Source organism: Spea bombifrons, chromosome 2, assembly GCF_027358695.1.
Source record: "Spea bombifrons isolate aSpeBom1 chromosome 2, aSpeBom1.2.pri, whole genome shotgun sequence".
Taxonomy (NCBI): Eukaryota; Metazoa; Chordata; class Amphibia; order Anura; family Pelobatidae; genus Spea; species Spea bombifrons.
The window spans coordinates 51,048,205-51,062,086 of record NC_071088.1 but is presented as its reverse complement, the minus strand read 5'-3'; positions in this window follow the sequence as shown (position 1 = coordinate 51,062,086).

The following is a 13,882-nucleotide window of genomic DNA, read 5'->3' as shown; positions in this document are numbered from 1 at the left end:
AGAACTCATACTATGTGGGATTATAGCTGTTTTCTATGGAATGACAGGTGAATGACAGTTTTGAGTGAATGCCCATAGGATATAATGGGAGACAAATTAAACTTGTTTTTTTAGAGCAAACCATCTGACATATCCTATAGATCTTTGGCACACATGCTCCCCTAGTACACACACAGGATCCCAAACTCAGATTTTGAGGGATTATAGCTGTTTTCTATGGAATGACAGGTGAATGACAGTATTGAGTGAATGCCCGTAGGATAGAATGGGAGAAAAATGTAACTTGTTTTGCAGAGAAAACCATCAGACATATGATGTAGATCTTTGGAACACATACTCCCCTGTTACAGACACATGATCTAAGTGTCAGATTAGGTGGAATTATGGCTGTGAATTATGACAGTTGAATGACAGTGTTGAGGGAATGCCCATAGGATATAATGGGAGAAAAAACAAACCTGTTTTTCAGAGAAATAGATAGATTTTTGTCATGTATCCTCCCCTAGTACAGTTATAGGTTCTAAAACTCAGGTTATGTGGGATTATAGCGGTTTTCTATGGAATGACAGGTGAATGACAGAATTGACTGAATGCCCATAGGATATAATGGGAGAAAAATCAAACAGTTTTTTCTGCAATAAAACCATCTGACATATCATATAGATCTTTGTCATTTTGAACACTGGTGACACTTGTATTATGTTGGCAGTTTTAAGGTGCTTTGTAAAAGGCATGCTGCATGATACCATTGGCAAAAGAGGCAGCATAAAACCATGCAATAAGAGGGAGAAAATGTTCCTGGGCATGCATCCTCTGCACATGTGGACCATCTGCTACTCTCGTTTTGGAGAAGAGATGACAGATATGTAACCAATGGTCTTTCAAAGACAGCGACATTCATGTTCATTTTCAGAAGTGCTTTGTGCTTCTTACTATATGAACCACTGCTCCATTTTTTCCTGTTCTGCGTTTTCCATTTGCACTCTTTGTGTTGTGCTATGTTAACAGTAGGGCTGAAACAACTAATCGATAAAATCGATAATAATCGATAATGAAAATCGTCACAGTGGAGTATGGGAGGGGAGGACTCAGAGTGGTGTATAGGAGGGGAGGAGCCAGAGTGCTGTATGGGAGGGGGAGGAGCCAGAGTGGTGTATGGGATGGGGAGGGGCCAGAGTGGTGTATGGGAGGGGGAGGGGCCAGCGTGGTGTATGGGAGGGGGAGGAGGCAGAGTTGAGTACGGGAAGGGGGAGGAGGCAGAGTGGAGTATGGGAGGGGGAGGAGGCAGAGTGGAGTATGGGAGGGGGAGGAGGCAGAGTGGTGTATGGGTGAGTTATAGTGGTGTATGGGGGTATAATGAATTTCAGGGTAGCAGAGTGGTGTATGGGGGTGTAATGAATTTCAGGGAGGCAGAATGGCATATCTGGGGGAGTTAGAGTGGTGTATAGGGGGAGGTAGAGTGGTGTATGGGGGGTATAATGAATTTCAGAGTGGCATATCTGGGGGAGGCAGAGTGGTGAATCAGGGAGTATAATGAATTTCAGGGTGGTGCAGGACATTTATGGGGAGCGGAGTGGCATATCAGGGTGCACAGTGGCATATAGGGAGGTATAAGCATTTGCTCTGGAAAAAAACCTTGTTTTATAATCTGGTAAATACGGTATATGTGATATTGACACACCTGGAAATTTCTAAGCTTGTCACCCAAACATTTTTGGCCCTCTCATACATTCTCACACATTCTTATTCAATCGATATCCCCATAATTAATTCCTGTATATCTTAGACCACGGTTCGCATAACATAAAATACATAAGCCATTTCCCATAGTGTAACACAGTGGATACATCCCAACCACATGTATTGATAAAATGGGCCTCTCACCCTTAGACAAGTGATCCAAGTGCACTGTGCACTGCTTTAAACCCCAAATACTCCAGGCTGGGAATCCTGAACAATAATAAAAGAACGAAATTACAACATGTCCTGGGGGCGGTTGCAAGGAATTGAGATTGTATTATTGAATTATTGTATATGTGCAAAGTTTGCGTGCAGATCACGGATACAGGCTTATTTTATTCCCACAGTATACATACGTTTTGATTGCTGTAAGTTTTCAATACCAAATGATTGTAATCACTTATGTCTACAATAACAGATTTAAACACCAGGGAAATAAAAAGAAAAGCGGCCACCTATCTATGGCAACAGCCTATCAATGTCTGCGTTTGTGTCCCATGGCAATTAAGAGTTTGTGGCAAAAATTACAAATGACACAAATGTTGTAATGATATTTCTAATACTACATTTAGTTACAAAATTGTTAACTTAATAAATAAAACCTTTGAACAGTATAGTATATATACTGGGTGTGTGTGTATATATATATATATATATATATATATATATATATATATATATATTGTATATTTTTTTCTTAGCTCTCTGCCAACATAAACCTTCTGGTCCAGGGCAGGAGAACGTTGACTCCAATCCAGCTTCAGTCCCCTCTAGGTGGAGATCTAATCTCTGTTAATTAGCCGCTGGCATTTTTACAATGGAATTTATACTAGAAAAAATGTAAGAGGGGGGAAAAAAAGGAGCGTTAAGAATGATTCAAGGAGCTAACTCTATACCATAAACCACCCAAGATAAAAGAGGCCAGAAACAAAATCAGAGTCCTGTGGGCTATAGAGGCAGAATCATCTCTTTCCCAGGTAAATACACTCTGTGATTTACGTTCATTACATACAAGATTTACTAATACACATATGTTGTTCAGGACCTGCCATTTTAGTCGTATACATGGGAAAAAAAGTATAGGGGTCATCGCTTTCTTATTAGAGTAACGTTTTTATTTTAGGATATTCTCTAATCCACCACCCATTCCCATGGTATGGGTATTGCTTTGAGGTTGATATTCTAGAACGCTCGTCTTATCTTATTTAAATTTTTTTTAACAAACACACATTTTCCTCTAATTCAATTAGCAATACAAATAAAAATGCTATTTTTTATATATTTTAAGGAAATATTGTTTAATAAAATAATGTCACTTATTTTGTTTGGTTACGGCAAAAAAATAGTGTAAAGGTGACTAAACTATCCTTCTTACATCCTTGCTAAACTATCCTCCCTAAACTATCCTTGCTTTTTGATGCTATTGTAGCGCAATATTTTGTCTTATAAATATCTTAAGAAAGTAATTATATATCGATAATACACAATTATTGAATTTCATTTTTAATAATAATATTTATTATTATAATTATCTTATATGGCACCATCATATTCCACAGTGATGTTCTATGGGATATATATATATATATATATATATATATATATATATATATATATATACCTTTTCTACTATGTTTTATATTATGTTTTAGTTGCTGTTTTACAGAATGGCTCTGGATAACTCTGGAAGCGAGATGGTTGCAGACACAAACTCTGAAAAAGGAGTTTTTTCTTTGTGGGTTGAAATATGAAATGCTTAAGAGAGAGAGAGAGAACCACAATTTGGGCAACATTCTAGAAAGCTGTTACAAAACATGACACAACAAAAGTTTTACTGAGAGGGTGGTTGATGCATGGCACAGCCTTCCAGATGAAGTAGTAGAGGCTTAACCAAGGATTGATTAATTTTAATATTAAGTTATACATATACTTGGGAACTAGCTTGGCACTCAAATACAACACTTCTGAATTAAGTCACCCGTACTCAAGCAGGGGTATGTTTCAATAATGTTCGTGAGCTCAGCTGTTCTGAGAAAAGTTAAAAGGAGCGCTAATTCACATACAATAACACTTTCTATAAATGTGTAAAATAATGGACTTTAATGGTTTCTGACTATGCTTGGCCTGCTGTGTGATTTTTAACTCAGGCGTGCAGGGACTTCGATATTCTCTTTCTTTGTAAAAGGTCATGTTATTACTCTTGAGTGGCAGTACGGGAAGAGGAAAATGACTACATTTTTATGCCCTTTCTATAGCAGACTATACAAACAGGACCTATGAGATCATCATGGTGTCTATTGCAGGAAGTATAATGCTGGTATTTGCCGTTATCTTATTGCTGGCAATCATAAAAAAGGTACGTCATGTGGCATTGATAAAGATTCTGCAGAAGACCCAGACAGATAAGGGTGATTTTAAGGATGGGGGATTATATACTTGTAATTTACTTGTAATTATATGTATGCCCTCAAGCGGTATTTATGCTTAAATGTAGCTATGTCTTTAGTTTTGCCCTGGTCTTATACATATTTGGGAGGCAAAGCAAGCCTTAGGTGTTCTGGTGCCCTGTGCGGACTACTCCTCTGGCGCCCCCCCATCCCAAAAAAAGAAAGGATAAAAAATCTTGTCACAAAACTCCCCTTTCTCACTATCTATCCCCTCTCCCCCTTTATCACTATCTATCACATCTGCCCCTTCTCACTGCCTTCCCCCCTCTGCCCCTTCTCACTATCTACCACCTCTGCCCCTTCTCACTGCCTTCCCCCCCTCTGCTCCATCTTACTGCCTTCGCCCCCGCCCCTCTCCCTACTTCTCATTATCCTTACTTACCTTGTTGAGGCTCCGGAATATGACACCATATTTCGGTGCTCAGCATGAAACGCCGGCACCGCCACGGAGAGTGAGGGGTGCCGAGCGGTTGCTGAAAACTTCACGAGCGACTGCTCTGCGCCCCTGCCTGGGACTTAAATTAAACCATTGTTTTTTTTTTGTTGTTTTAACTTTATTTAACATCCTCCATGTAAAATAAAGTAAAAAAAAACTTTATTTAACATGGAGGATGTTAAATAAAGTTAAAACAAAACAAAACAAAAAAAACCCTGATGTTTTAATTTAAGTCCCGGGCAGGCGCCCCTGTTGCCATGGCACCCTGTGTGGCCGCACAGGTCGCACACCCCTTAGGCCAGCCCTGTTGGGAGGGACACATAACCTACCTCCTCATCCTTTTACTGAGCGTAATCTTGGAGTACCAGGACATGACTTCACATAATAACGTCTCCAGAGGTCACACAGGTTGGCCAAAGGGGTATTAGGGAGGTCTGTGCCTGCTGTGATGTCAAATACACAGGAAAGCCTAGATCTAGATTTTACTTTGCAGTCTTATTCAGTGAGTGCTGATGTTGGTGTGATAAGGCTGTCAAGCGAGCATCGAGATTGTTCTTAATGTGTTTTTACTCAGCTCAACAGTTGAAAGGGTGATAGTAGGGTATTACGTCAAAGTTGATACTTTATTGGACCAAGATACAAAACGATGTAAAGTTACAAAGGTTTTCAGAAAGTCACGGGTCTCTCCTTCAGATGGAACATTTTCTGTGAATATCACTTGTCTAAATGGTTCTTTGTCCTTCGCACAGGCGTTGGGGTGGCTGTGACTCCTCTTACAAAGAGTACGCAGAAGAAACAGAAGTCTCAAGTGTCAACGTGAATCGGAACACACATGGCAACATCTCCACAACTGACTTCAAAGGCCCGGTGCATGTAACTTATGTTACAGAGAAGGAGAAACCACGCTCGGAGATTCCCATCAGTAAGGTGAAGCTATCCAGAGATGTTCTTCTCTATATTTCTCTGATAACCTGTATGAACCTTCCCGATGACAGTGATTCAGAAGAAACTCTTTAAAGATGACAATGCATCAACATGATTCTAAGAATCATTCCTAGAGTCCTGACTTGATATGGCCACTTTCACGTTCCCATGAAACCACCAAACTGTTTAAACATAATGAATTATATCATTAATTAGAGAGAGAAAAAACAATTGAAAAAAGTGAAATAAGTGCATTGATATTCAATAAATGAATAAGAAAGAGTTGAATTAAGAGTTCACACTAGAAAACTTGTTCAAGGCTCCACAATATAATAATATCTCCATTTGTCGGGCTTTTGTATTGGACCCACTTGCCAGATAAAATTGAAGATCTGTAACCAATGTGATGAAAACCAGGAATACATCGCTCACAACGGGATTCAGATTGAATTAATTAATTTTTATTTATGTATATTTCGAAGAAGCCAGGTGTTGTATCTTTAAAACAATATCAACATGTTGTCAGTTCCATTGTACAGTTGTGTCTATGTTAAGTATCCATCGTGTATTTAAAATATTTAAAATAAAATTAAAAGTGTAGCAAAGTCTTGGTTCATTCTCACTGAGCTCCACAAGCAAAATGGACACTTAACTGCATACGTTGTATGGGGGGGGGATTGTATCATACGTTGTATGATTTCTATTGAAAGGTGTATGTTTGGACATCAGAGGTCTCTCCTACAGAAGAAATGGTGACGAAAAGACCTCTGAGGTCTAGAAAGCTTATGTGCTTATAGCATGGACCAGCTTAAAAAAGTATAAAGATCAGTGGGTGCAGGGTTATGTAGCAAGAAGGAAAAATAGGAAACTAGAAATGTATGTACCTTTGGTATCCAGGTAGATAATTCCGATACCAGCCTGGAGTTAATTTTTATTTTTTTTTATATATATGACACCCCAGCCTAAAAAGCTTCCATCCACCAATTGGTGTACCCAAAACAAAAGTGCTCTGTGAAGACATGTAGAGTATGTTCTCTCCTCCATACACAATGAAAGTTTGGTGCTGGTACATGTCAGAGGTAAGGGTGATGCACAGTTCCCAAAACCACAGTGCATTATCAATAACAATAAAACGTGGTGGGGTATACCTTTCTGATCAAAGTCAACAGCCCTACCTAGTGTTAGGCAAAACCACAACATGGTATACAAAAGTTGTGATCTACCTGACCCAAGTTTTCGTGTTTAATACATAGGTACTTTAAGATAAATTTGGAACTGGAAAGAATTACACTTTTCTACAGTTCCAGCTAAAGATTTTGAGAAACATCCTCTGATCCAAAGACAAAAATGGCATTTCTTTGTACAATCCCCCCACCAAACGCACAAAAAGTCTGCTATAAAAAAGGTATTAGGACAGACTCCTTAGGTACCACTGCCCTCCCTGTCCCTCTCTACCAGGTCTCTGTATCATACAAAAATAGGGAATTGGAAATGTTTTCAATAATATATATATATATCGTTCTGCTTTTGCTTTAACAGTAGGATTGCAATGACATCCTGGAGTGTTTTGATTCTGTTTTAGTTATGTTTATTTTTTATTAATACTGCTGTATTTTTGTAATACTATATTTTCTGACACGATCACAGTATGTTGATCTCCTCTCCGTATCTGGTCTTGTTCACTGTTCATTCTAGAGTCTTTCGGACCCTGGTATGCTTACCGATTTGTTTTAGCGGACCGTTGTTTTACTGTGCAAACGCGGGAGGTGTCTCTCATTCCTCTAATGTACACACTATAACTTGTCTTTTACGCATACCTTGAATAAATGGAGATTTGAATTGAGATAAAAAAAAACAAAAAACCGTAGGATTGCTGCAACTTAATAAAACAAGATGAAAATGTAGGGTATTTTGATGGCACATGACCTACATAAAAACTCTACGCAGCTATCAAAAAGTTTGTTCCAGGCAAGTTTAAAAAAAAATAATGTAAAAAAACCTATGCATGTAGGGTATTTCCATAATCTAAAAAACACATACTGGATTTCTCTGCCATAACTCATAACCTGTGCCAAAAAAATTCTAAAAAACACAGAAGGGTTGGTGAAAAAAAATTCAACAAAGTATTTCTATAGCTAATTTCGGCAGTGATTGGTGGCCAAATGTCTGCTTGGACTGTGTCCTGAAACCACTAGTGACATATCCTAGATTGGGTGGTGTTCATGGCTTCGTTTAAAATTTCCAGTTACAAACCCAACATACTAAATGTAAAAAAAAACAGTTCCAAAACAGCAATATACACCTTATAAGCCCAATTAAAATGCTCGAAATGCATATACAATCTGGACACCTGAATTGTTGTTGGGGGTATGTTCTGTCAATTTAACTGATTAAGTGAGGGTTTAGATATATATGAAAAATATGGGGTTTTAGTATTTTGTATAACATTACTCATTCTAAATGTTTAACTATGATGTGTGTGAAGATGTAAGTGACGTCTAAACATGAGACGCACGGATGCAAATTTGTAACCTTTTAAATGTATACATTGTCCTTTTTGTACACCTGTGCATTGGTGTTTTTTAATAAAGCATGAAATACCTGGCAAAGGGCCCTGAGGAAGCCAGCCCTTCAGCTCTTTAGCATACACACTGGTTGGGCCCGAACCATTGGTCTGGATAAACTCCATTCATTTTTGTTATTACATATGGTTACAGCTACTTTTAGTCAATAGTATAAAAAACACAACAGAAACTGATGGTCATTTAATTTGTTTATTATTAATTACAAAATTAATAGTCCAATTAATTAGGCCTGAAAGCAATGATCATGGTGACAGCTACCTCGAGACTCACGAAGAGTCACCTTTCAGCGCGCAGGAGAGGAAAAACCACCCTAAGGGTGGAAACCTCTGGGGAACCATGGCTTGAAAGATTGTCCTTCCCTCTGGACACTAAGAGGTTAACTGTGTATTTATACCTGTAGAAAAGAAAAGGCAAAACGTAATTGACAACACGGAAGCACAAAGCTTCTGTGGATGATTATGCCTCCACCGCAAGCTCTTTCCCTTTAATAGACTGCGTAACATCAGTCCAATATAAACGGACATCGCATTAAAAATAGACATCGCATTAAAAGTAGACATTGCATTACACATGGAGATAGCATTAAACATGGATGTAGACCTACTCACAGACATAGCATTAAACATGGACATAGCATTAAACATGGACAGAGCATTACACATGGAGATAATGATACACATGGACATAGCATTACACATAGAGTTAACATTAAACATGGACATTGCATTACACAATGACATAGCATTAAACATGGACATAGCATTTGTCACGGAGCTGGCTAGTCCGACCGACTACCTCCGCTGTCTTGTGCTCCCTCAGCCTGGGACAACACACTTTCCCCGGTTCCCCAGTCACTAGCCGAGACTCAGTGTAGGGTAAAACCAAACGAAGACTGATTTATTTTGGACACACAGGGCTGGATATATCCAGCAAAACACACATTTACATAAAATAAGATATTGAGACACAAACTGCCCCCCTTAATCTGCCTCCCAGAGACAACAGGGGCACTAACTAGATTAACAATACAATGGGGGGGGCTGATTTATACAACATTAAACTGAAACAATGGCAGTCACTCCCTGGTTGCAGATCCTGGCTGTATGCTGGAGATAATCCCCTCAGCTAGTGATGAGATGGTACTGCTGGGGGTAGCCACAAAAGTCTTTACAAACCCAGGGCCCATAGTCAATAGGGAGGAGGCAGATTCTGGTATTGTTCTGTAGGCAGAGTAGTGGTGTAGCAAGAGAGGATGACCCACAGCAGCCCCTGGAATTCTGATACCACATCCATGTCCTCGTCAAGGCGACCGAACTCTGCCGTCCTGTTGGTTAATCCCGGTAGAAAGTGAGTGTCCCTCAGACTAAGAAGCAATCCCACTGCTTGCCACCAATGTCACGGAGCTGGCTAGTCCGACCGACTACCTCCGCTGTCTTGTGCTCCCTTAGCCTGGGACAACACACTTCCCCCGGTTCCCCAGGCACTAGCCGAGACTCGGTGTAGGGTAAAACCAAACGAAGACTGATTTATTTTGGACACACAGGGCTGGATATATCCATCAAAACACCCATTTGACTGAAGGGCAGGGCAGGTTCATAAAGGCAGGGTAATCACAGGTAACAAGGCCCAGCTGGATGTATTGGCTAGGGCTCAACCCAGGTAACAAGGCACACCTGAGTTCTGAGTGCTCCAGAGGGCGGAGGGCAGCCACTAGTGGTAGCAGATTTAAACACCACAGGTATAAAAAAAAGCCATGGTTCAGGCAGCGAAAAAGTGGTTCCTGACAGTACCCCCTCCCCAAGGAGCGGTCACTGAATGCGAACAGTCTGAACAAAATCTGTACACCTTTAATAAACTGAGCAGAAGGGTGTACTTAACGTGATTTCTTCTTTTTCTTTTTCGGTAAAGCTTGTTCACAGATCTCCAGGTCTTCATTTCTGATTATATTGCCATTAGAGGTAATAACACAATCAAAGGAAAGGTTATCTGTGGTGCAATCATAGGTCAAATTGGGACTGGATGCTGAAGAAGTTGATGAGAAGGTATGATTCAGTGCTTTCTCTTTCCATGTTCCAGGGGTCACATAGCTGCCCTGTACCCAGGGCACTACTGGGGGCAGGGGGGTAGTACCAGAACTGCACTGGTTCAAAACAGGAGAAGCAGACTTGGTATGGGAAGCACTGATGGAAGGTCCCTTCCTCCTCAGAGATGGAATAGGGTCATGTATCTTTGCTATCAGTCCAGAGGAGATATTAGGGGCTATGGTAGTCTCTGGTGTATCACACTTTGCTGAGGTAAGAGTGATAGGAGTTGCAATCATGGCTGAACAGAAAGCAATAGGAAGTTCATCCATATGGGAGCAACCCACACTGCCACAGACTGTAGAATCACAGAAGCTGCATTCCATCACAGAACAGTCATCAGGCTTCAGCTGGACATCCACTGGAGTTTGAGAAGCATTAGGAATCACCAGGGGTGGTATATACTCCATGGGTTCACTGTCCTGGGGAATAAAGCTACTTCCCCTTTTAGGAGAGCTCTGTGCTTGTGACGTAGACTGTTCAATCAGTACAGAGGGTTTGGGAGGTTTCAGAGGACATTGGGTGATCCAGTGTCCCTTTTTGCCACAGTAAAAGCAAGCCTCATCATCACGCCTTTGTTGCAATTCGGTTGTGGTAAGGGGTTCACGTTTCCTAGAAGATTCCTTTTTCATACTGGTAACAGGCTTGTTGGATTTCTCAGGTGTAGGTGAATGGTCTTCATGAGGACACAAAGCAGGGAGTCCGCTTGGAAGGACGCAAAGCAGGGAGTCCGCTTGGAAGGATGCAAAGCAGGGAGTCCGTTTGGAAGGACGCATAGCAGGGAGTCCGCTTGGAAGGACGCAAAGCGGGGAGTCCGCTTGGAAGGACGCATCGCAAGGAGTCCGCTTGGAAGGACGCATAGCAGGGAGTCCGCTTGGAAGGACGCATAGCAGGGAGTCCGCTTGGAAGGACGCAAAGCAGGGAGTCCGCTTGGAAGGACGCAAAGCAGGGAGTCCGCTTGGAAGGACGCAAAGCAGGGAGTCCGCTTGGAAGGACGCATAGCAGGGAGTCCGCTTGGAAGGACGCAAAGCAGGGAGTCCGCTTGGAAGGACGCAAAGCAGCGAGTCCGGTTGGAAGGACGCAAAGCAGCGAGTCCGCTTGGAAGGACGCAAAGCAGCGAGTCCACTTGGAAGGACGCAAAGCAGCGAGTCCGCTTGGAAGGACGCAAAGCAGCGAGTCCGCTTGGAAGGACGCAAAGCAGCGAGTCCGCTTGGAAGGACGCAAAGCAGCGAGTCCGCTTGGAAGGACGCAAAGCAGCGAGTCCGCTTGGAAGGACGGAAAGCAGCGAGTCCGCTTGGAAGGACGCAAAGCAGCGAGTCCGCTTGATCAGGACGCAAAGCAGCGAGTCCGCTTGATCAGGACGCAAAGCAGCGAGTCCGCTTGATCAGGACGCAAAGCAGCGAGTCCGCTTGATCAGGACGCAAAGCAGCGAGTCCGCTTGATCAGGACGCAAAGCAGCGAGTCCGCTTGATCAGGACGCAAAGCAGCGAGTCCGCTTGATCAGGACGCAAAGCAGCGAGTCCGCTTGATCAGGACGCAAAGCAGCGAGTCCGCTTGATCAGGACGCAAAGCAGCGAGTCCGCTTGATCAGGACGCAAAGCAGCGAGTCCGCTTGATCAGGACGCAAAGCAGCGAGTCCGCTTGATCAGGACGCAAAGCAGCGAGTCCGCTTGATCAGGACGCAAAGCAGCGGGTGCGCTTGATCAGGACGCAAAGCAGCGAGTCCGCTTGATCAGGACGCAAAGCAGCGAGTCCGCTTGATCAGGACACAAAGCAGCGAGTCCGCTTGATCAGGACGCAAAGCAGCGAGTCCGCTTGATCAGGACACAAAGCAGCGAGTCCGCTTGATCAGGACACAAAGCAGCGAGTCCGCTTGATCAGGACGCAAAGCAGCGAGTCCGCTTGATCAGGACGCAAAGCAGCGAGTCCGCTTGATCAGGACGCAAAGCAGCGAGTCCGCTTGATCAGGACGCAAAGCAGCGAGTCCGCTTGATCAGGACGCAAAGCAGCGAGTCCGCTTGATCAGGACGCAAAGCAGCGAGTCCGCTTGATCAGGACGCAAAGCAGCGAGTCCGCTTGATCAGGACGCAAAGCAGCGAGTCCGCTTGATCAGGACGCAAAGCAGCGAGTCCGCTTGATCAGGACGCAAAGCAGCGAGTCCGCTTGATCAGGACGCAAAGCAGCGGGTCCGCTTGATCAGGACGCAAAGCAGCGAGTCCGCTTGATCAGGACGCAAAGCAGCGGGTCCGCTTGATCAGGACACAAAGCAGCGAGTCCGCTTGATCAGGACACAAAGCAGCGAGTCCGCTTGATCAGGACACAAAGCAGCGAGTCCGCTTGATCAGGACACAAAGCAGCGAGTCCGCTTGATCAGGACACAAAGCAGCGAGTCCGCTTGATCAGGACACAAAGCAGCGAGTCCGCTTGATCAGGACACAAAGCAGCGAGTCCGCTTGATCAGGACACAAAGCAGCGAGTCCGCTTGATCAGGACACAAAGCAGCGAGTCCGCTTGATCAGGACGCAAAGCAGCGAGTCCGCTTGATCAGGAGGCAAAGCAGCGAGTCCGCTTGATCAGGACACAAAGCAGCGAGTCCGCTTGATCAGGACACAAAGCAGCGAGTCCGCTTGATCAGGACACAAAGCAGCGAGTCCGCTTGATCAGGACACAAAGCAGCGAGTCCGCTTGATCAGGACACAAAGCAGCGAGTCCGCTTGATCAGGACACAAAGCAGCGAGTCTGCTTGATCAGGACACAAAGCAGCGAGTCCGCTTGATCAGGACACAAAGCAGCGAGTCCGCTTGATCAGGACACAAAGCAGCGAGTCCGCTTGATCAGGACACAAAGCAGCGAGTCCGCTTGATCAGGACACAAAGCAGCGAGTCCGCTTGATCAGAACACAAAGCAGCGAGTCCGCTTGATCAGGAGGCAAAGCAGCGAGTCCGCTTGATCAGGACGCAAAGCAGCGAGTCCGCTTGATCAGGACGCAAAGCAGCGAGTCCGCTTGATCAGGACGCAAAGCAGCGAGTCCGCTTGATCAGGACGCAAAGCAGCGAGTCCGCTTGATCAGGACGCAAAGCAGCGAGTCCGCTTGATCAGGACGCAAAGCAGCGAGTCCGCTTGATCAGGACGCAAAGCAGCGAGTCCGCTTGATCAGGACGCAAAGCAGCGAGTCCGCTTGATCAGGACGCAAAGCAGCGAGTCCGCTTGATCAGGACGCAAAGCAGCGAGTCCGCTTGATCAGGACGCAAAGCAGCGAGTCCGCTTGATCAGGACACAAAGCAGCGAGTCCGCTTGATCAGGACACAAAGCAGCGAGTCCGCTTGATCAGGACACAAAGCAGCGAGTCCGCTTGATCAGGACACAAAGCAGCGAGTCCGCTTGATCAGGACACAAAGCAGGGAACCAGGAACAGTACAGGTGCCGAGCCACAGCAGGAAGATCCATAGACTTCAATACAAAGGCCCTGACTGAAGGGCAGGGCAGGTTCATAAAGGCAGGGTAATCACAGGTAACAAGGGCCAGCTGGATGTATTGGCTAGGGCTCAACCCAGGTAACAAGGCACACCTGAGTTCTGAGTGCTCCAGAGGGCGGCCACTAGTGGTAGCAGATTTAAACACCACAGGTATAAAAAAAGCCATGGTCAGGCAGCGAAAAAGTGGTTCCTG